This window comes from Rhinatrema bivittatum, chromosome 18, assembly GCF_901001135.1.
Source record: "Rhinatrema bivittatum chromosome 18, aRhiBiv1.1, whole genome shotgun sequence".
NCBI lineage: Eukaryota > Metazoa > Chordata > Amphibia > Gymnophiona > Rhinatrematidae > Rhinatrema > Rhinatrema bivittatum.
Genome location: NC_042632.1, coordinates 40376703 through 40400730, shown reverse-complemented (window position 1 = coordinate 40400730; position 24028 = coordinate 40376703). Strand labels below are relative to the sequence as shown.

Below are 24028 nucleotides of genomic sequence, written 5' to 3'. Positions count from 1 at the left end.
TTAAAATGAGGTGGTTTGCATCATACTCTTTGACAATCTTCCAGATTGCCGTAGCCCTTGGTCAGCCTCTGGTCTCCTCTGTGAGCTTTTATCTCAAAGGACATTTAGAGGTGAATTGTTAAAGCCACTGGATAAGATAATGCAAATTTATACACATAACATAACTGTTATGAACCGGAGAGTGGACCCTTGTTCTGAGGTAGAGTCTGCGCTGCCGAGAAGGAAGTAAACCCTCGTCGGTCTCTACCGTCAGATGGCAAGGCCTGTTGAAGATGTTGATAAGACGACTTCACCCTGGAAGCTTGTGATCTCCCCAGGAGGAGCCCGTAGGGACACGGCCGCTGGGACTTAGGAGACTCCCTGAAGAATGAAGATGGTCTGGATGCAGGCGCCTCCTGCAGGTCGTGGGTTCCAGGCGGCTGGTGCCTCCAGCAGGTCGTGAGAAGTCCGGGAGTATAGTAGAAGAATAGTCCCAATCCAGTCCAAGGGTCGAAGTCCAGAGGAGGGTCGAAAGCTGGTCCAGGAGCAGACGGGAGAATGGTCCGAAGCCGATCCAGGAGCAGAGAAGGAGAAGGGTCCAGAGCCAGTCCAAGTCAATACCAGAATACACCACCACCAGTCCCGAAGGTCAGGAGCCAGAGAATCAGTCCAACAAGGAGAAGAGCAGGAACGGAGCAAGGAGAGGATCCGGAACACCAAAACAGGAACCAAGCACAGAGCCTCAATACCAAGGCAAGGTCTGGGTGTCAGACCTTGCCTTAAATACAGGAGCCAGGAGGCGGAGTCTCAGGAGGAGCCATGACAATATCCGGTCATGGCTCCTTTAAATCTTTACTGCAGCTGCGCGCGCGGCCTCTAGGGGCTGAGGGGGAGGAGCCGGACTGCCGAGAACCAAGCAGCCGGGCGAGACAGCAGCAGCCGCCGCGAAGAAAATAAAGTAGGTCGGCCTTCCACCGCGGGAGCCTCCAGTGCTCCCGGTGAGTCGACTACTTTTGAGAACGCCGACCCGACTCTGGCCGCGGCCCGCCATGACCGGCGGCCATAACACCCGGTCGCAGGGCACTGCGGCCGGCGTCCCTAACAATAACCTGGGGCTCAGTAGCCGTAACAGAATGAGTGTAACCTGACTTTGCACACACTGAGAATAGACATTGGGGAAGCAAAGCTGGGGCTTATGCGGAGACTTCTGGATTTTTTTTTTTTTAAAGTACGCATTTAAGATTATCTGCACAAGTTACGCCCTTGATAGCACAGGTGTAACTTGCTGCGGGAGAGTCTGTGCTCATTTCAGGCCACTTGCATGCAAATTTTCACAGCAAATTTATGTGAGTATGTTCACTTTGCAACTCTGGATGCATCTGTGCTTAAAAGGTACCTACATACTTTACTGCAAAGAGCACAGATATTGAATTATCCTCACTGAGGACAGGGCTGGTTGGCAGACTAGGAATCACTTAGAGCAAAGCTTCATAAACTGTGGGTCAGCATCCCAAATAAGCTCACAAAACCTTCAGCTGGGGACACAAGTACCACAAACTTGGTCACGGGCCCTTTGCTTTCTTCCATTATTTCTTCTGCTACCTGCTAAGCTCCATTGGTCTTGGGATCAGCCATCAAGGGAGGGCAGGGATGAGCGTGCACTGGCAATTGCCATTGCTTTCCTCTCCTCTCCTCACCCATCATTGAACCTACTCAAGAGGACGATGTTGCCCCTGTCATCAGTCTGCTCTCTTCCCACCAGCTTTCATGTACTTTTAGCTCAGGTCCAATGAGAAATGTAGCCACTGATCCTAGTTAGATGAGTATTTGGAGGACGGGGTGTTTGAAGGGAGGGATCAGATGCAGGAGAGGTTTGAGGGATTAGCTGGCAGAGAGTTTCAGAAGGGGGACAGACTGGAGCTGAAAGGGGTTGGGATAGGATTGGCTATAGAGCGTGAATGGAGGGATGACAGAGGATGTAAGAGGAGCTGGAGATTAGAGATGATCAGATGTGGGGGGGAAGGGGGAGGCAAAGGAGAAGGGGTTATGAGTAGGAGATGAGGCTAGAAAGTGAAAGAGGAGATGGGGTGAAGAAGTGTGTGTGATGAGTAGCGTTGAGTGTGAGCCCTTAGTGCTGTGGCATAGGTTATGCAGCCTCGTAATTGAAACTACGAGGTCTATGCCAACAGATGGTAAACGTGCCCTGGAGCAGGAGAGGCTGGAGCTTCACCTATACCAGTTGCCTCCCCCTCAGGTTGAGCCCTTGGGTTCTGGCAGGACTTAGGTGGGTCACAAGGGTGGTTGAACAATCAAGAGTCCAAGAACAAGCTAAAGTCTGGGCAGGCAGTTTGCAGGAGATCCCAGAACAAGCTGAGAGTTGGGGGCAGGTGGCAAGCAAGCATGGTCAGGTCAAAGGCTGAGGTCAGGTCTAGGTGGCAAGCAAGGGAGGTCAATAAGTGAGGTAAGATGTCAGAATATCAGGTTGAAGGAAGAACAAGGATAGACAAAGACGATGGATGAGGCAGGCTGGAAGGCAAGGCAAGGATGTAGGTACAAGATCGCTAGAGGCAGAGAAGGGGATTCCAAGGAGTCCTTAAATAAGCCAGGCCAGGCGATGTCATCAAAGGGTGCTGTAGGGCTTTTCTTGCCGTGGGTCCTTTAAGAAGTGCTGCGTACCTAGAGAAGCCCCGAAAAGATGCAGGAACATGGTGGTGTCAGAGCGGCATTGGAGCCACGTGGAGAGTTGGACCCTGTCACTGTGTGCAGCCAGTTGTGGGCCTAACCTGTGACTAGCCAAATGCAACAAAGTGAATGAGAGAGGATTAATTGGGGGTTTTAAGAATGGCTTGGTGGGATGTGAAAGGTAGAAGCTGAGCAAGAGAAGTGAGGAAGTTGGAAAGAAGAAAGTTAGCAAGGAAGGCGAGGAAGTTAGGAAACGAGGTCATCTAGAGAGGGTGGTGGTTAAGATCAGCTGGATTGTGATAATTGTGAAAGTGAAGTGACTTTTGGATGGAGCCACAAACCTATTAATATGTTTTGGTTGTCCTCTGGAGGTCACGTGAATGTTCAAGTGCTAAATTGAGGTCACATTGGATAAAGGTTTCGGAAGCCCTGGCCTAGAGTGCAATTACCTTGAAGAAAGTTCCTGGGGCTTTGCTATGCATGAGCACACAAGGCTCTGCCGTAAAGACTCTATTGGCCAGTGCCTCAAATCTCAGCCAGCAGAATCAGCCTTCTGCTTCATGCTCCAGCGCCTTCCTTCACACGCAATTTCTGTAGTTGGTGAATGTTTTTCTTTGTTCTGAGTGTGTGGCCAGTGGGCGATAGTCTGCTAACATGTAGTTTACGTGTCTTCCTGCCTGTACTGTTTTCCCAGTTGGAGGCGGATTGCTAATAATAAACTTGAATTTTTAGTCTGCCTTTCCAAATAATGCTCAAGGTGACTTACAGCACTTTTAGAATTCTGGAACAATAAGTCCCTGTCCTTAACAGCTTACAGTCTAAGTGGGTATCTGAGAAACCAAGAGATAAAGCAACTTGCCCAAGGTCACAAGGAATGTTATTGGGGAAAGTGGGATTTTAATTCTGGTTTCCCTGGATGTCAGCCTATTCCTGTTTACCACACTAACTTCTAGTCCATCCAATTTCCCTGCTGGAAAGAACAGTATTACGGTTCTAGACCTTGGTGCACTAGTGCTACCTTTTCCTAGGGAGGGTTGTTGCTGATTGAGTTTTGGGAGTTAGTGCTGTTTGTGTTTGGCAGGTTTTGAGTGACTTCACAATATGCCTAGTAATGGATGGAGTTTGTGTTATTGTTACTGAGGTGACAAAAGAATTTTAAATTGCTTGTAGTAGTAGTAGTAGTAGTAGTAGTAGTAGTAGTAGTAGTAAGTGGAAACATCCTAATTCAGCACAGTGGGCCATTTCAGAGACTTACCTTTATTTTATTTCATATATTTTAAAAATTCTTTTGCATTCTACCACCAAAATCACAGATACTGACAATTTTTTTAAACATCTGTGTGTGTGTCTGTGCACGTAAATTATGCCGACCCGCCATGTGACCTTGAGGAAGTCACTTCACTTACCATTGCCTCAGGTACAAACTTGGAGCTGGATTTTCTAATGTCACAGACCTTAGAGAATCCGGCGGTAATGGAGGGCGGGGGGGCAAGCCTGTGAAAGCCAGCAGCCATCGCACCACTAGGGTGCACTGGCTGCCGGCTTTCGCACCGAATAACTACACCATAAAAGGTGTATTTATTCAGCACGATACTGGCGGTGATAAGGGTCCTTACCTTTCTCCACCAGCGATGTCTCCGCAGCGTCGGCCCCGGTGCCACTCCGACTCCTCCTCTTCCGGGGCCCCCTTAGGTCACTATTTACTAAGCTTTTTTTTCTTTTTTTTTTTTACACCATAGATGGGAGAAACCTTTTCTAAAATAGGCTATTTAGGTTGTAAGCCCCCCTGAAGATAAATAAATATTTCTCCATTTATAGACATTCGATATTCTGCCTTTTACCAAGAATGGCTTCAAGGCAGATTACAATCAAATTTTGAAACAGACAAATTGCAATCAAGATGCAATGGTCAATTCAGCAGGTGATTACTACATGGATTACAGTGGCAAGACTATTTCTCAGGATTGTAGCACAGTTAGTGGATCCTCAACATAATCCACTTTGAATTTGCTGACCAGTCACACAAGACTGAATATAAATTAAAAAAAAAAAAGTGTTTATATATAGAAAGAAATTTTAATGTTTAAAAACATGAGGGTAAATTTTCAAAACTATATTTTGGCGCAAAATCCGTGGGCATTTTACCATGGATTTTGCACCTATTCTCAAAGGGAACGTGTGTGTATATTTTTTCCTTTTGAACCGTGTGCAATTTGATGCGCTTTTAGGGCAGGCAATTTTCATAAAGCCATTTTGCCCGGGTAAAGTGATAGTTACCGACCTAAATGGATTTTGAAAACGGTCCTCCCTATATCCAGTTATGTGGGGTTTTCCTTTTACAGGATTGTTCTGAGAATGGTGGTGGTGAAGTGATTACGATTGTTGAGTTTAATTATCAAAATCGGGGGGAGGGGGGGGAGGTGGTCTATGTGCCTGAAAGTTAATGGTGGGTGGAGGAAGATGCAAGGCTGAAAGTTCACCTGGCACCTGCCCTGACTATTAGCTTGAGAACCATCAAGTCTCTGACAAGCAGTGGTTATAGCACAGAATTAACAACAGTAGTTTGGGCATTTATCGGCAGTGCAGCAACTAGGCCCTATTGTGCCAAACAAATTCAGCTCTGACAGACAGGAGAAATGGGTAGGGCACAAGGGGCGTGTATATCATGACCCCCTTAAAAGACCAGGACCAGGCATTTAACCTGGCCCTCCTTAAGGCACACCCGGAAGGGAATTCTGGTCCCAGGATGTTTCTATAATCAGGGGAATAAGAGGGCAGGGCCATGAGGAAACAGTGAGACCCTGGAGATGAGGAGAAGGAAGCTCCTGTGACAAGACTACCTATTGATTTAGAACTGCTGAGGTAAGCAGACCTTTTTACCTGTTTTCTGTTAAGCTGTAGATAATAAAGCTGATTCTGTGCAGAAAAGGCCGGCGTCCAGGCTATTTTGCTCTCCAGCACCCTTATAAAGCCAAACACCGCTAGAAAGTCATCACATATGCACTAAAGGTAAAATATGGAAACATTACATTTAATAAAAACCATTTACACCTCTAAAGAGAGTTCACTTACTTTTCTAGTTTACTATTTACCAATTTACCAAAGGCATTCTTAGTGAGGCACATCAAGTTAAAACAGCCAAAGCACTCTCTAGCCTGCAAAGGAGCATTTAATTCCCTTTTTCACAATCACTGCCTCCGTTCTACCTGGTAAGGCGGGATACGGGAATCATAGTGCTCTCTATAATAACCTGCACGTGCTCTGCCTTCCTCGAAGGCAACTCTCCTTCTCCCCCCCCCCTCCCCCCACGCCAACAAAACAAAAACAGAGTATGACAACAGACTATCAGTGACAGCCTTAGGCATACAGCGTTTACAGTAAACCAACAGGTGGCGCTGCAATCAGTTCCCAACCCAAATTTGAATCTTTTCATTTAAATGGTGGCACTTTCATGTGTACGCGTCTGTGATTCTATATGGTGATTTGTTCCCCAATATTCGTGTTCCTACAGGAACAAGCCACTGCGTGCACCTGCTGTAAGGGGATAACACTGTGCTGTCACATATCTGCTTGGCACGGTTGATCGCTTGAAATACAATTAATCTGTGATTATCTTATTTAAGAGACAGCTTGTCAGCCAAACATCATTTAATGTGTAACATCGTCTCTGTCATTACTGAAATAGCTCGGTACAAAATGTATCTACAGCATGAAGTGGGCGGCACATGCATTAGTCTTTGATCTAATGTTCAAGAACTATTTGTAAGGCAAAACAAACATTCTTTTACCATGTTTTTTCAGATGAATTATTATTTAAATTCCAACAGAACTGTATGTCTTGGTAGTGGCTTCATATTGCAGACACCATGATGTTTATAGTCTCAATATTTATATATCTTTGTAGTGCAGTAAATTCATATTTAGACCATCTGTCACAATTCTGCCTGTTACGCAGCCCCCCCCATCAGCAGAGATCATCGAATGAGCCTCACAGCTGCTCTAGCTGCCTTCATGCTGATCTCATGAGGTATTGACTCCAGCCGTAGTTAACCCAACTGTCCATTCTCTCCTTGCATCTTTATCAAGTCACCTTGGCCCCTTGACCTGGCCATCCTTGCCATATGGTCTACCTCGGCTTCCTGCTTCCCTTACTCTGAGGCCTTCCAGACCTCCCTGCCTTGCCTTGTATCCTTCAAGGCCTATCTGCCTTGTTCAGTGGCATCTTGGGCCTTCCTGTTCCACCTTGAGGCCTTTGGACTTTCTAGGTTTGCCTAGCCATGCCTTGTGCCCTGTTTAGTCCTTCTTGTTTATTATTTGCTTGTTTTTGTCCTGTCCCTTTCCTGTCCTGCCTTTGTTTTCTCCCCCGTCTCCAGACCAGACCCTCACCTTTGATTCCAGCCCATGTCTCCAGCCTGTGCCTTGTTCCAGCTCCAGCCCTGCTTCTAGACTCAGCTTGTCCAGTTCCAGCTGATAGCTACCAGAACCCAAGGGCTCAACCTGTGGGGGAGATGGCTGGTACAGGCAGAAGATCCAGTCTGGCCTTGCCCCAGAGCTAGCCCTGCTCCTGTAGGGATAATCCCGGATCCCGGCCTGCCTGCTTGTGACACTTTCCCATTCGTCTGGCTTATTCAATGAAGCCTAACAAGCGGATGCTGTGGGTCTGATCCCATCTGGGATGAGTTGGGGTCAAACGGAGGGAGGGCAAAGGAAAGAGGAAGAATCTGGTATTAAAGCAAAACTGCATCAGCTTACACAGGAAGACTCAGAACCAATGTCAGGAAGTATTTCTTCATGGAGAGGGTGGTGGATGCCTGGAATGCCCTTCCGGAGGAAGTGGTGAAGACCAAAACTGTGAAGGATTTCAAAGAGGCGTGGGATAAACACTGTGGATCCATAAAGTCTAGAGGATGTGAATGAAGTGAAGAGGCATGGGGGTGGCTTGCGGGAATGACGGCTACTACCTGGAGATTAATATCCTTATTCAATAAACATACACATGGTTAATGCGACTCCAACATTGCTCTATGCTTCAACGACAAGAGGAAATGCGAAAAAAAGGATTTGCATCCACAAAAAAGCAGGGGTTGCTTGATATGGCGGTTACTACCTCAAACCAAATAAGCCTGATACTTCACTTTCAATGATATCCAGCATAGTTCTCTGCTTCAAAGGCAGGGGGAATGTTGAAAAGATGATTTATATTCAGACAACTACCAACAAGGACTGAGTTGCACAGGCTGGATAAACATGCGTGGGAATAGCTTGCTATGACGGCGGTTACTACTCCTAAACAATTAGCTAGATACTTCACTTAGATGCAGCTCCAGCACTGATACCCCTAACTAATTAGCTAGATACTTCACTTAGATGCAGCTCCAGCACTGCTAACTACATCGATGGCAGGGGTGGAAGGGAAATAGAACAAAAAAAATCACTTACAAGGGACAAGAGTAACAAATAAGTATGGGGGGGGGGGGAGAAAGTTAAAGCTTGCTGGACAGAATGGATGGACCGTTTGGTCTTCTTCTGCCGTCATTTCTATATTTCTATGTTAAGGAAAATGCACCATAACCTCTTTAATGAAGGAATGGACTCAATTTATGATTAATAAAAGAAAAAAAAAATCTCAGTCTCCGTCAGTGGCTTAGAATTATCCTGCTGTCCCATCATGATATATGCCTTTCTGGCATCGTTGGGACTTCTGTCAGGGTTCACATGTTTCTTTTCAGTCATCATAGATTTTTGTCTCACACATTCAATTACTGTGTTGAGTGACAGGTTAAGAATACAAGAATGAAAGAATGTAAATCATTAATGCCTTTTGGAGAATGTGTACATCTCCATGCCCATTTTGTCTCTGTACAGGCTATAAAAGAAAATGTTTGACCCAAATGGATGAATCTGCAGCCCGAACAAAACGTGTCAACCTTGGGAGATTGTGCATGTCTGCAGCAATCCAGACTGAGAGCAAAATTATTCTCATCTTAAATACTAGTTTCCTTTCTTGTATCAATTACAGTGCACTGTTATAATGAGCATTCATACCACCTGTACAGACACATTGATGGAAATGATCAGCCCTTATCTGCCATCTACTAGTTTTTGGGGTTGCGTTTCTCCTGTTCATAATGTGGTTTTTACAATTTATTTTTCAAAACAGATTATATCTGGTGTTTACTTCTGTTGAAATTAAAAAAAAAAAAAATACATTAATGTCAGCCCTCTCTTTTTCAGCTCCAGAAAAATGATTTTTTTTTTTTTTTTTTTTTAGAATGAATCGTGTCGGGTTTATAAAGTCATAAAAGGGGAGATTATCCAGAGACAGACTGCGTTTAACCTGAAAAAAACCCCCCAATAAAACCTATGAGGCATTAATTTATACAGACTGTAAGCATGAGCCCCCAAAATAAATGTTAGGAACTGTTCTGTAAAATAATGCACTCCCCACTCCCCTCCCCATCCTGCAACTCTTATGTCCTCTGCACAAATCTTCTCTCCTCCCCTAGATTCACTCCTTGCACTTTTACCCAGCTTTTTAGTTCTTTCCTCCCTGCAGTCATCATCTGTCACATCCTCAACCTATGGACTTTCCCGCTGCAACTTTTCATGCTGCCTTCAAACAAGCTGTGATCACACCACTTCTCGAAAAACACTCTAGTAGACCCACTCTCCCTGTTATCTATCGTCCCATCTCCCTCCTCCCCTTTGCATCCAAACATCCAATATGAACATGGCATGCACCTTTGCTGCCTTGAGTTTTTTGTATATCAAACCATTTTTGATCCAATATATTTGGCTTCTGCACTATAAATTTCAGGGAGACATAAGAGCATAAGAGGTGCCATGCTGGGTCAAAGGGTCCATCAAGCTCAGCTTTGACAGTGGCCAAACTAGATCTCTAGGAAGTACCTAGCAGGTCCCAAAGAATAAATCAATTTCTTGTTGCCCACTTCCAGAGATAAGCAGTGGATTTCTCCAAGTCTACCTGGCTGATAATTGTTTATGGACTTTTCTTCCAGGAACTTGTCTGAACCTTTTTTAAACCCAGCTATGCTACATGCCTTGACCTCAGGTTTTAGCAACAAATTCAATAGCTTAATTGTGTGTTGAGTGAAAAAATACTCTAACATGTTTTAAATCTGCATCCCGTTAGTTTAGGGGTAGGCAATTCCAATCCTGGAGTACCACAAATAAGACTCATGAATGTATGAGATATTTGCATGCATTGCCTCCATTGTATGCAAATCTATCTCATGCATATTCATTGTGGATGTCCTGAAAACCAGGCCTGTTTGGGGCTCTTCATGGCCAAGAGTTCCTTATCCCTACTCTATCATATTCCTGTTCAGTTGTCTCGTTTCAAAACTCTAGCTTTTCTTCTTAAGGAAGCCATTTCATCCTCTTGATCATTATTGTCACTCTTCTCCATACTTTATTTATACTTATAATCTTCCACTTCCAAAATAAAGTTCTGCTATGTCTTTTTTGAGATGGGGCAACCAGAACTATACTCTAGGTGCCATTGTATCATAGATCTATACAGAGGAATTGCATTCTCAGCTTTGCTCTCTTTTCCTTTCCAAAGGATTCCTAACATATTTGCTATTTTGACACTGCTGCATACTAAGCTGACCTTTTCAAATGTATTGTCCATGTCGTCACCAAGATCCTTTTCCTGGGTGATGACTCCTAATGCAGAATGCAGCATAGTGCACCTATAGCTAGGATCATTTTTTCCCATAGGACCCTACCCTATCTTAATTCTACTCTTACATCTCCCATTTCACTTTCAGTATAACCTCTGGAGACAACTCTTCCACTGCTAGCCCATTATCAGAGTGTGTCTGGGCTCTGTCTTGGGCCCTTTTCTCTCTATATATTCATTTGCTTGGTGCTCTGACTTCCTACCATGTCTTTCAGTGCCATCTTTTATACTGATAACGCACAAATTTAACTCTTCCTCAACTGTCACTAAGAATCCCATTCCAAATCTCAGCCTGCTTGTCTGACATCGCTGCATGGACATCCCACCACTACCTTAAAGTGAGCAGGAAATACAGAACACTCCTTTTCTTTTCTCCCAAACTTACCTCCCACTTTCCTCCTCTTTTTATCTTTATGAATGTTGTCATCATTCATACACACCCCCCAGCACACAAGCTTCAAGTCACCCTTGATCCCTCTCTCTGCATACAGCATACACACTGCCAAAACATGTTGCTCCTTTTACTGTAATCAAAAGAAAAGAAGCAGACAAAATCAACCACCCTACCAAAGCCAGAAATAGTAATTATGATGATACCTCTCTGATATACAGAAAATGGAACTTCATAGACTATCAATTTCTGATTCAGTTCTTCCCTATTGTTGGTTAAAAAAAACAAAACAAAAAAAAAACCCAAAATAAAAAGGAACTAAAACACCAGATTTCAGTAATGGATCTCATCTCCAAAGCTTCAACTAGTGGCCTTGTTCTTTCATTCCTTGTTTAACTAAGTAATGTTTAATAAGCCAGCAAACTCGGAGGGGACTAAAGCTTTTTCAGTTTCAAACATACATTAATTACCTCACCAAACCTTTTTTCCCCAACAACACTTGCAATTGATCAAACCTTTGCCAATGTCATACAGGCATTCTCATTTATCAACTGACCTAGATACAGTAAAAGAAGCCAAACCACCTTTCATATGTTCATACATTATCACTTTGGCTTCCTAGGATACATTATGCCCTTGTTCCCATATTTTAAGATGAAGGTTTTACTGATGCTTTGCCAGACTAAATGCCAACATTATTTTGTACACTGTATAAAAATTGATATTGAGGGTGCAAAGTCTTACGAGTAGGTATGGAAGCTTAGGAGATCACTTTTTTTCCCATCTGGTGAAGGATACCTTGATTGTTCAGAAATATCTTGAATGAGGCTGAACATAAAGGTGTATCATAACAAGCTTTGGAGTCTGAACACCCTTGAAGGTTTGTGTATTGAGTAGAAGCCAGTTGGCTGGACTCCAAGAATGGCAATTTTTTTTTTTTAACTCAGAAGGTGCTGTATGGTAAAAAGGAAGCTTGCAAACATTTCAAGTAAGTCATTTAAGTACATATAATACCAAATAAACACAGTCCAGTCTATATTCCTCCCTAAATATCCTCAGGATCTATGCAGGCCACCCCGCAGAGTTGGCAAAAAAATGTCTTCGCCAATCAAATTGCTTCTCTGGCATCCTACAATGGATATTAAAGAACTTGAGTAGCATCTTGCATCCTGTAGCTTCTCTCTACTTCCTTTGCGAGGATGCATGGCACCATATTTCTCATGTACTGATCTACCTCACAAGCTACTCTTTCTTTGCCTGACAATCAGCACATGGCCATGGTGAAATACTTTTCCTGTTGCATTAGTGGCATATCTAATAAGCACATTTTAATTACAGTACTTTCTTCACGTCACTGGTTCATATATTTGGATGTTCCAAATGATAGTAATAAGTCATTTGTCTGAAAGATAAGGTGCCATCTTTACAGATCAACCCCCTCAGGTGCAGGATATCCTATTGGGGTTTAAACCACATCTGTCACACTTACGGCATTAATGTTATGTGAGGCAGATGCTGCCTGTTCAACATTATGCAAACTGCAAGACGCCCTGAGGGGGTTTACCATCTGACATCTTGTTTCTGAATCTACCTATACACCATGTTTTCTTATGGACAACTGTACCCATAGTAGGTTCACACCTTCTCTGTTGTAGTTTTAAATCATGTTGCTCTGGAAACCAAGACTATGGTATGGCATATGTATTTTACCAACAATAGAAAAGGAAATATCAATCTACATGCCGTTTCCCAGTTAAGCTGGTTGTCAATTTTTGATTTTCAGTTTTTCTGTTTTTTATTTTTTATTTTTTATCTTTTATCTTTAGCCGCATCAGCAAGCCTGTCGGCGTGCTTTCTTATGGTATTTCAAACGAAAGCCGCCCGGACTTCTAATCATTTGCGGCAGTCTTTGATAGTCTTGTTGTTATATTCTTATATTGTTATAACTGTTCATTAAATCTTCACTAGTTTTACAAGAGTAAAATGTGCTAATGCAACAGAGCTCGATCCTCGTCGGGCGTATTTTGACAAAGTCAGATGTTACTTCAATGTTAGCTCAACAACCGGCCGAAGTTTCGCAGCTTATGCTGCTTCATCAGGAGCTTGGAATATAACGTTCTTTGTCAAAAGGCAAATGTCTCTATTGAAAAATAATACATACATAGTGATTTAAATGTTTAAAAATAAGATAAATCAACCACTTATCTGGTATCGGCAACAGCTCAGACCTTCAAACAGGACGACTTCGTCTCATGACATCTTAGAATGAACAGAGACCATTTTGGCCTCAGACGCAGATATTTAAGTCAACACTAACCAATCAGGACTACATACGTCAGCACCATGAGTGACATCACTATCAAGTTTGTTCTAAACGAGAACTGAGGTAATGTGACGTCAGTATCAAGGTAGCGTTCACAAAAAAACATTGAGTTCTGTTTCAGAATTCAGACCATTCGGATGTAGGGTGTCCAAATAATGGATCCAACGTTGTTCGGCTCGCAAAAGCTGTTTGTTGAGATCACCGCCGCGCCAGTGGGGGAATATCTGCTCTAAGACACAGACCTGTAAATCTTCAAAGCTATGTTTTTTGTTAAGACAATGTGATACAATTGGTGCCGTTTCACGTTGTGTAACCAAACTTGAGCGATGCTCAATAATGCGGGTCCGGAGTTGTCTAATCGTTTTGCCAATGTATGTCATCTTGCAGGGGCATTGTATTGTATAAATAACACCTGCAGATCTACATGTGGTATTGTATTTTAATGGAACTGACAATGGTGGATTCTGAAATTCAATAGCAGTAGTCACCAGCATGTTTGCACAGACAGAGCAAGTTCCACAAGTGGTATGTGAACCAGTAGTAGATCGTTGTAAAGGGATAGTCGAATCTGAGTGTACAAGTTGATCCTTAAGATTGGAACCACGTGTGTATGTAAATCTTGGTCGAGACTGGAGTTCACCATGATGTTGCAAAATTTGCCAGTTTTGATGAATCAGGTTCTTGAAAATCGGTGCCATTGGTGAAAAAGGTACCACACATGTGAGTACATCATCTTCAATTTGTCTGTCTTTGGGAAGAAACAACCAGTCTCTGTTGGTATATTTAGCTCTGAGAAAGGCCCGCCGCACACACCTCTTAGGGTAACCCCTCTGTATAAACCGATCACTCAAGATTTTGGCTTGTTTAATAAAATCTTCTTGAGAAGAGCATAGACGACGAATTCTGAAAAATTGTCCAACTGGTAAATTTTCTTTAAGCCGTCTCGGATGGGCACTACTAAAGTGTAGGAACGTGTTGCTACTAACTGGTTTCCTATATACTGAAGTGTTAAAACCACTCGATGTCTTCACAATAGTGATATCCAAAAATGTAATGCTCTCTTCTTGAAAACAAGCTGTAAAATGTAAACAGTGATTACATGAATTTAACCAAATCAAAAAATCTGCAAATAATTCTCTTGTCCCCCGCCATAGAATAAAGATGTCGTCTATATATCGACGCCACGTGAAAATATTTTGAAAGAATGGTTGATTTTCAGAGATCCATTTCTGTTCAAAGACACCCATGTATAGGTTAGCTAAATCCGGGGCCATGGTGGCACCCATCGCGGTTCCACACACCTGTTGAAAAAAATTTTTTTCATAGGCAAAGTAGTTTTTAGTTAAAGCAATTGTTAGCAGAGATTTCAAAAAATGAGACGGTATACGCTGAGGGCGACTTCTAGATTCAAAATGCAACATTGCAATCTCAATCATCTCATCCTGTGGTATAGATGTGTAAAGGGACTCGACGTCTAAAGTGACCAAATAAAGGTCACTAGTGTCACACTGAAGATTTTCCAAGAAAGTAATCATGTATTGGGAGTCTCGAACGAAGGAAGGTAGATTTGGTACATGGGGGGCTAAAAATGCATCTATAAACTGGGATAGAGGTTCCAGGAGCGAATTCCTACTGGACACAATTGGTCTCCCTGGAGGGTTGTCCACATTTTTGTGGATCTTGGGTAAAAGATAGAACAATGGAACCATCGAGTGTTTTTTTATCAGAAAGTTTTTTTCTTTCGCAGTAAGGAAACCAGCATTTTCACCTTCTAATACTAGCTCCTCAATTTCTTGTAAAAGAGCCTGAGTCGGATCCTCTTGCAAGGGATGATAAAATGTTCTGTTAGAACAATACCACATGTAGATCTGCAGGTGTTATTTATACAATACAATGCCCCTGCAAGATGACATACATTGGCAAAACGATTAGACAACTCCGGACCCGCATTATTGAGCATCGCTCAAGTTTGGTTACACAACGTGAAACGGCACCAATTGTATCACATTGTCTTAACAAAAAACATAGCTTTGAAGATTTACAGGTCTGTGTCTTAGAGCAGATATTCCCCCACTGGCGCGGCGGTGATCTCAACAAACAGCTTTTGCGAGCCGAACAACGTTGGATCCATTATTTGGACACCCTACATCCGAATGGTCTGAATTCTGAAACAGAACTCAATGTTTTTTTGTGAACGCTACCTTGATACTGACGTCACATTACCTCAGTTCTCATTTAGAACAAACTTGATAGTGATGTCACTCATGGTGCTGACGTATGTAGTCCTGATTGGTTAGTGTTGACTTAAATATCTGCGTCTGAGGCCAAAATGGTCTCTGTTCATTCTAAGATGTCATGAGACGAAGTCGTCCTGTTTGAAGGTCTGAGCTGTTGCCGATACCAGATAAGTGGTTGATTTATCTTATTTTTAAACATTTAAATCACTATGTATGTATTATTTTTCAATAGAGACATTTGCCTTTTGACAAAGAACGTTATATTCCAAGCTCCTGATGAAGCAGCATAAGCTGCGAAACTTCGGCCGGTTGTTGAGCTAACATTGAAGTAACATCTGACTTTGTCAAAATACGCCCGACGAGGATCGAGCTCTGTTGCATTAGCACATTTTACTCTTGTAAAACTAGTGAAGATTTAATGAACAGTTATAATAATATAAGAATATAACAACAAGACTATCAAAGACTGCCGCAAATGATTAGAAGTCCGGGCGGCTTTCGTTTGAAATACCATAAGAAAGCACGCCGACAGGCTTGCTGATGCGGCTAAAGATAAAAGATAAAAAATAAAAAATAAAAAACAGAAAAACTGAAAATCAAAAATTGACAACCAGCTTAACTGGGAAACGGCATGTAGATTGATATTTCCTTTTCTATTGTTGATTTGGTTGTGGTGGAAATTATTTTTGTTCTTTTTTTGAGATATGTGTTTTACCACCATGGCTTTCAGTTTCACGTTTGTTTGTCCTGTAACTCACTCAATGTATATGCCTGGCAGTGTGATACTATTCAGCCAATCTAGGACAGACATGCTCTGCTCTTCTCCCTTCACACAGCATCAAATAGAGGGGAAAACACTTTCTGGTTGTGGAACGCTAACCGTGCCATCTGTGATGTTGTATTAAAGGGGAAAAGCACAGTCTCCCTCAGTATTCCCTCAGCTAGATTGATTTGTGGTATTGGAGACAAATAAAATACGCACTTTGTAAAGAGAGCAAACATGACATGAACATTATGGAGAGAGCATATTGATGAAGTACCATGTGGTATTGTGTTTTTACAGCATGACATAATTTCCCAGATGGGCGCTTTAATATGCCATCTGAGTCTGCTTCTTTACACAGTAGGATTCATAGAATAAAACTTAAATCTCCTTAATTTGCTTTTTCATTAAAATCACAATTTTTTTTACATACATAATTAAACCATCAACAACTATGAAACTTCTGCCAAGATTGATTTTTTTTTTTTTTCCACAAATTTCTTATCTCCTTGGAATTAAAAACAGACTTTTTCCCTCTCCATTCCTAAACACAATTTATTTTAATTTGACCATTAGTATTCTCTTTCTTCAGATCTAGCCACAGAATTAATATTTGCATAGCGTTTTGCTCCCTGTGATCATCCACAATTTTCGCTTCTAATAATGGAAGAACAAAGTGCTTTCTTTTTTTTTTTTTTTTGTTTGATCCACCCACTTCTCAGATCCTGATCATAGTTACTCCTTGCTGCTAGCCATAATTAAAAATCTTACTGTTATTCCTTTGGATCAGGGTCAGAAGTACATATCCCTTCTGTAATGTAGGCTTTCAACTCTATGGACTTGCTCAGTGAGATAACTAAGCAAATCTGCCTAATGAAAAGTACGTCAGCGCATCAGAAGCTAGAAATAGTGGTCCTTGAGTCTACAGATGATGAAGTACATTAAAGAACGGGAGGGGGGGGGGGGGGAGTTGCAAATACTTTAAAACCACAAACGTATTTTGAATCTCTTCCAAATTTAATGTTCATGCAAAAAAACAATCACCCACTCACCACCACTATACAGTATAAGGAGATGTGCAAAACATTGAAAGAAATGCTGCAAATTGCCAGTACAATATGCAAATGATATGTCTTACCAGAGGCAAAGATCTGAAAGTAGGCAAAAAAACAGAGAAAAGGCACAGAAAATTATGCATGCTTACCAGATGGTAAAATAGCACCATGGGACTGTTACCCATTGTGAGGGAGTGTATTAAAGCCTCCTTCAAACTACCTTTGAATGCAGGCTAAAGCCATCTACCCTGGTCTTCCTTAAGATGCAGACCTGCAAAGGATTCTGGATCCCGTGAGGATCCCTAACAGTATAAAGGATCAGAGCCCAGAAGGGAGCTGTTTCGAGCCTATGATATGCATCTATGGTGTAAGTATAACTGCTCTGGATGTTTAAAGTGAGATGAGCTACTGTTTTGTTTTGCTGTTTCTCTGACTCTTGTAAATAAACCTTTGTTCCTGAACAGAACAGTCAAGTCTTGCTATCTTCCTTGGCTGTTCCAGATGCCATGGCCAGCCCAAAATGTTACACCCAGTTCTTAAATATTCTCTATCAATGAAACAGACTATTACTTATTTAATTATTTTATTTACTTATTTATAAACATTTAATACTCTGCTTTTTTCCAAGAATTGCCTCAAGGCAGATTACAATAAATTTTAAATCAGATACAGTACATTGGTTGAGGATCACTTACAATCATGGTTGTAATCAAGATTACAGAATAGCACTGAGATCCCAGGGTGCATAATTTGAAGTTCTTACTTGAAAGTTCAGATAAAGTCAGAAAAATTGAGCATCAAGAGAACTGTAGAGTTTCAAATCATCAACAAATACTAACAGGCCGATACAGTACAGTGCGCTCCGGAAACACGCGTCCAACCCCCCCGAAACTAATAGCGCCTGCAACATGCAAATGCATATTGATGGCCTTATTAGTTATTCCCACGCGATTCAGTAAGTAAAATGTGCAGCCAAGCCGCATATTTTACTTTCAGAAATTATCGGCCCTCAGTCATCAATATACATGTACACAGTGTGCACCCCCTTGCATGCACCGACCCTGGATTTTATAACATGCGCACAGCAGCGCATGCATGTTATAAAATCGGGTGTACATTTGTGCGCACCGGGTAGCACGCACAAATGTACCCCGCGCACGTAACATTTAAAATTGGCCCCATTGTGAACATTTAGATGGTTTGCCTAATTGGGAAGAGAAAAGATTTATATTCAGACTTTGTCATTTCAAAATGGATTACACTCAGTTACTGTAAGTATTTCCCTGTCCCCAGAGAGCTCACAATCTGAGGGTAAAGTCAGTCGCCCAAGGTCACAAGTAGCAGCAATGGGATTTGAATCCTGACTTCTCTGGTTCACAACCCACTGCTCTAATCACTAAGCTACTCCTATTAATATAATAAATGCAGTTTACTCTGATGCAGGTAATGATGCATGTTTTATGTAATTTAACACATTAAATTATATATATTTATATTATTTTTTTGGAGTGTTTATTTCTACTGATTTTGTTAATATTGATATTTTATATTGTACCTCAATAAATGATTAAGATATTTAGTCTTGCTCTCATCTGTCCTGGTTGTTTCTTCTCTATTAAATATGTATTCATTATATTATTTGTATTCATTATATTAATTATTTTTATACATTTATTTATCCATCTTTCCCCTCTGCTCCTTTCTGTTTGTCGTCATCTGGGAAATAACATTAAACATTTCATTTAGTGAAGAACAAAATGTTTTTCCAAAATTACTTTGTACTATTTATTGAGTATTTGGGTCAGGGTCCACAAGGACCCCAGAATTATTTATGGGGTCCTAATGTCCCCCAGTGTTAATATTTTTTATTTTTCTACCAAACAGTGGGTTAAGAAAATGGCCTTTTAGAAATGGAGAATATTTTGAGTCTTAATTGTAGAGACGTTTGCACCTCATGTACATAATACGCCAGAGAATATGACAAAGGCGCTGCTCTACACATCTTTGAAACTCCCTCTAGCAACAGTTCTAAAGAATATTCAAGACTTGCCATCATCAAAACCATTTTTATCATCGGCTATTTTCCCCAAGAATAAACCAGCCGAGATTAATTTTACGCTGCTTTTAAACATAACAGATAAAAACCAGGCATACTGAATATAATTTGTCTCTGAAAACCCTTCTGTCATTTGCAGGCACACACCAGTAATTTAATGGCAAATAATACTTAACTGCTGCTTAATCTTAATGTCTTTCCCAGCTGACAAATATATGGAGCTGATTTCCAGGGACAGAAAAATCCTGATCACTGAAAACTTTACACCTAGTGCTTTGAAATATTTGGTAAGAAACAGCAACGGCCTACACAGGGCCAGTGAGAGGCAGCAACGACAGCAACAGTGGCCTGTGGAGGGTCACAGAGGAGAGCCTGCGTCTGAGGCGGGGAGGGCTAAGAAGAGGTGACTGTGGTCGGCATGGGGCAGAGGAGAAAGGGCTGCCTCACCTGGGTCCTGAGAAGCAGCAGCAACAGTGGTGATAGCAATTGCGCCATGACAGAAAGAGAGGAACGCCTACAGTAGCCCACAGAAAACAAACAAACAAAAAAAAAAACCAAAGGAGAAGTCAAAGGAAGGATAGAGAAGATGGGACTAGGCAGAGGAACCAAAGGAAGAGGAGCAGCAAGAAGGGAAGAGGAGGGAGAGTGAAATATGGAAAAAAATATTAATAAAAACTGTATTTATAATTTCACAAAAGCACCACTGCAGTTATTAATTGACTGCATACAAATACGCTTGTCAAGATCAGCATAACAAGGAAGACCCTGCTCTATGGAATAATATCCAGGCTCTCTCATTAAATACTTCAAAAATCATACTCTGCTGGTTTCTCATTTTAAATCCATAAATCAGCTGTTCACTGGGTGATCATTGTATTAAAAACCATTTTGTTTACCTCCGCCACCCTCCGAAGTTAATTCTCGTAACAATGCTTCTGAGAGATATGCTTTACGCCGTGTTTCCAATGATTCCATTTCCTGACAGGCAGCCCAAATTATATCACCAGACCCGGGCCCTTATGTGCACCTTCATGGTGACCCAGCATGTCCCGACTGACATGCCCTTCCTATGCTTTATATCCCAGTGCTACAAATCGTCCTTTACTTCTATTTTCGGGTGATCTTGTAGAAACCTCTTCTGGGGCTCTACCCCATTAGTACTGCACCACGGTCTAATGCAGACCAGATTCAATGAATCCCCAGATTAAGGGATTTAAATAGGCCTGGGATATTTATATCCTTTCCAGTGTTGAATGTGATCCATGTGGGGTAAAGTAGAAGGTGTAGTCTGCCCTTTTGTGGTATAGATGCCGTAAAACAACATCTCTCAATTCATTATTTTAATGGTAGCTTTCCATTTAACCACTTATCTAAGCACACAAATAAAATCACCTTGCACTATAATGCACAACCTTTGTGCTGCACACATCTGAAAAGAAACAGTGAAGAAGGCAGGACAATTGCTGGAGGCAGTATAGACAATCGATCGCTCGTTTGGCATAGCACATCTTCCTTTGGTCTCCACCTCCCGCTGTAATAACTAACCAAAATATTCACACACAAACCTCCGCCTACCTTTTCCTACTGTAAGAGTATTGATACACTTGTAGGTTTCAAACAGTGAGAGCAACCCCCCCCCCCCCCAAAAAAAAAAGGAGCACCAATCCCCACAACCATTTTTCCTTACTCAGAAAAGTACTACTCAATCCCCTTCCTCACACTCAGGCCCCTTCACCTTTTATGCCACTTCCAAATCCCTCCTATTCCAACAACGTCATATAGAAATCAAGCCATGGGAAGATATTATAGAAACAGAGAGATATTTTAGAATTTTAGCTCAATATCCCCTCTCTTCCTTTCATGGAACCTTTTGTTCCAACATTTCATGAAGGTGACTGCCAATCACCTGGATCCCTAGGTGGGTAATGCTCTGATCCCCTGTATAAGTTACGGGAAGGTTATAATTTTGCACACTGTTAGTTCTTCTCTTGACTGCTGTTCCCCTTCCTGGATTCTCACAGGTGGAGGCAGGGTCCCATGGTCATGACTCTCACTCCATCTCTAAACCTTTCCTCCTCTAGCACTTTTTTTTTTTTTTTTAACTTTAGTTGGACATCCTAGATGCCTCTTTTTCCCTGCTTTCAAATCTAAGCTTAACCCCTTCCCGAACTTCTTCACCTTACATTTTCCTAATCCAATACAATGCATACTATTTTGTCTCAGAGTCATATACCTTTCTTTCTGTTTAAAAAAAAAAAATAAAATAAGGGTACCATGTAAAAATGCTGAAAATAAATAAATACACAAGAAATTAATATTTACCTAGGCTGCCAACACATCTGATTGCAGAAGAGCAGTAATCTTGCTATCAGATATCCCCAGAATGTCATCTGTATTAGAAGAAAAAGATCTACACTAAAACTCTTTGTTACACATTAGGACATTAGGACCTGGGGCTGTGCTTAAACCGAGGTTGCCTGAGAAATATTCTGTTTATCATTCAGGCTTGCACTGAGTGTTTTTCTTCCCTCTTTCATAAAAGCTAGATTTGCTGTTCTGTGAACAGCTGATGGACCAGCTTCAGCTTCTGATGGATTTAATCGACAGTAACAGCTTTTGTTTTGTTGCATTTCAGCAATTAGAACAGAAATAAAAGACAGGATTTTTTTTTTTTAAGGTTAAGATACAATCCCTAGGGCAAGCCATATAATACATTAAAATTTGCAGTCTAGTTGAAGGATATCTGTTAGGTAAACTGTAGAAAATGAGGAGAAAGCCATAGATGCTACATATGCTATGCCTCGATTTGTCCAGCACGTCTCCTGTTTTATGCCCCTGGATAAAGCAGTGATAGATGTGCTCTCTCAAGACCATAAAGAAAAGAGATACGATAGAAAAGGGTAACTGAACTCAAAGAAATATGTTCATGTTGATGTCATCAATACACAATATATATCTCTACCAAGTTGTGACATTTTGTTTTCCAGAAGGTATACCATTTCTACTTGTTAATTTTAATTTAAAATTTTCTTCTTCTTTGTGTGAAAAAAATGTGTAAGGCCCTATTGGCCTACCAAATGTCTAAGACCTCATTCTTTAGAACAAAGAATGGTACGGCCCTGCATGCAACAGGCATTTTGGAATCTGCCAGGAGAAGGCATGCAGAAAGCCCTGTAAGAAATGAGGCAGGAAGAGTTTGGAGCCTGTCCTAAAAGAGGAGGGCTCCGTTCTGACTCTTTCTGCCATAAGGAGGGTTTCCAAGGAGGCATTGCATTCTTCTCTTGAAGCAGTTTATTGTGACTACTTGCCAACACTGAATAAAAGAGCGAGCAGCGTCTCTACCAGAGAACATATTTGACGGGTTTAGATGTGGCAACCAGAAGTTGCGGGCAGAGTTAATAGAACATCCGGAGTCATCTTCAGTCATCAATATACATACATTACATTTAGGGTGGCATGATGCTGGGCAGCCAATCATCACTGTAGTTTGGAGGCACAGTTACCAGCCCAGAGCATTCCAGCCATGGGTTGAAATAACTTGATGGGCAGGAAATAGTTGAAAACTGTGTAGGAAGCAAGGAAGGATCTCCCTACTCATGTGGTTTCTGCTATAGGGACTACAAATAGGGGCTATAACAGTCTTAAAGTGCAGTCTTCTGGCATCTTGAGCTGAAAGGCAAATTGAAGAGGACAAGGGCCTCGATGGACCTAGATGTCAACCACACCTTAAGGATCTCATTATTTCCAAAAGGCTACAAAGCGATGTACAATAAAACACAAATTATTAAAATCTTAAATTCAAACACAGCACAATACAAAGAAACATGCAACATAACATTGCAGATCACAGCATTCATTAGGGATATTCTGAAACTTGTGGTGGTGTGGTGGTCCATGGGAATGGAAGAGATTCAGCCCCTGGATCCTTTGGCAGTCAGGAGGCAGTTAGCTATGGGAAAGCTGAAGTGCGAGGCACAAGCTGAAGTGCAGAAGCCGAGCTCTGCAGTATGAAGAGTCAGACTGACTTTAATTTTCTGTTAAAAGGATCCTGATGCGTTAAGTCACAGACAGGGTAGGTAGGCAAAGACCCTGACAGGAAGCAAGCTGTCCACCAGAGCTAAATAGAAAAATAACTGGAATTATAAATGGAATAGCCAGGACAAATTATGTGGAGAAGCCAAACATTAAAGTACAGGGGGCTGACTCAAGGTCGTACCTCCAACCGCATTTGGAGCAGCACTCTCTCCTTTGGCTGCAGTGGTGCCTCTAGTACAGTATATCTATCTCTGCCCCCCACTCCCCAACCCTCTCTGCCTTGCTCTCTCTTTTCCCCCTGCATCCTTTTCTCTCTCCTCCCTCTCCTATCCAGAAGCGTTCCTTTCCTCCTTGCAGATTATAAACGAATTTGCTTCAGTTTCAGGGTGACTCGGGTCACTCTGACGGGAGTCTAAAACTTTATGTCCATAAATACAATTGCTAAAGAAGTTGCAAGTTTGCAATGTAAGACAGTTGGCTAGTTTGCAGCAGACGTGTGTACTAGCTATCAGTCTTCTAATTGGGCTATGTGGTCACCATCTTAGAAGACTGTACAAGATAAACCCAAGCACGATAGAGACGTGGACAGGGGTGTATTGTAGGAAAATATTGGCCTGGGGGATTTTTTTCAAAACAGGTCCACGGATAATGTGTCTGACACCTTTATGAGTTTTCTGTGCAGCACATGTTTCAACAACTCCCAAAAGCACACCAAGCCAACCCTTGAGAGGTCCATCGTATGACCTGGAACCAAAATATCTTTATTGTAAATTTCACATTTTTACCTAAATAGCTGAGAAGA

The 24028-nt window shown here is 41.8% G+C and overlaps 1 protein-coding gene across 8 annotated transcripts in view; it reads right to left on the bottom strand.

Moving 5' to 3' along the window:
• The window catches only part of SGCD (sarcoglycan delta), a 667313-nt gene that overhangs the window by 287265 nt on the left and 356020 nt on the right, over window positions 1-24028 (bottom strand). Inside the window, exon 1 of one of the 8 annotated variants that reach the window (XM_029584044.1) lies at window positions 21514-21561. The exons of the other annotated variants lie outside the window; for them this stretch is intronic. The gene's annotated coding sequence lies outside the window, so the exon portion shown is untranslated. Of the gene's footprint in view, window positions 1-21513; window positions 21562-24028 lie in introns of those variants that run through there. 8 annotated transcript variants of the gene reach the window in all.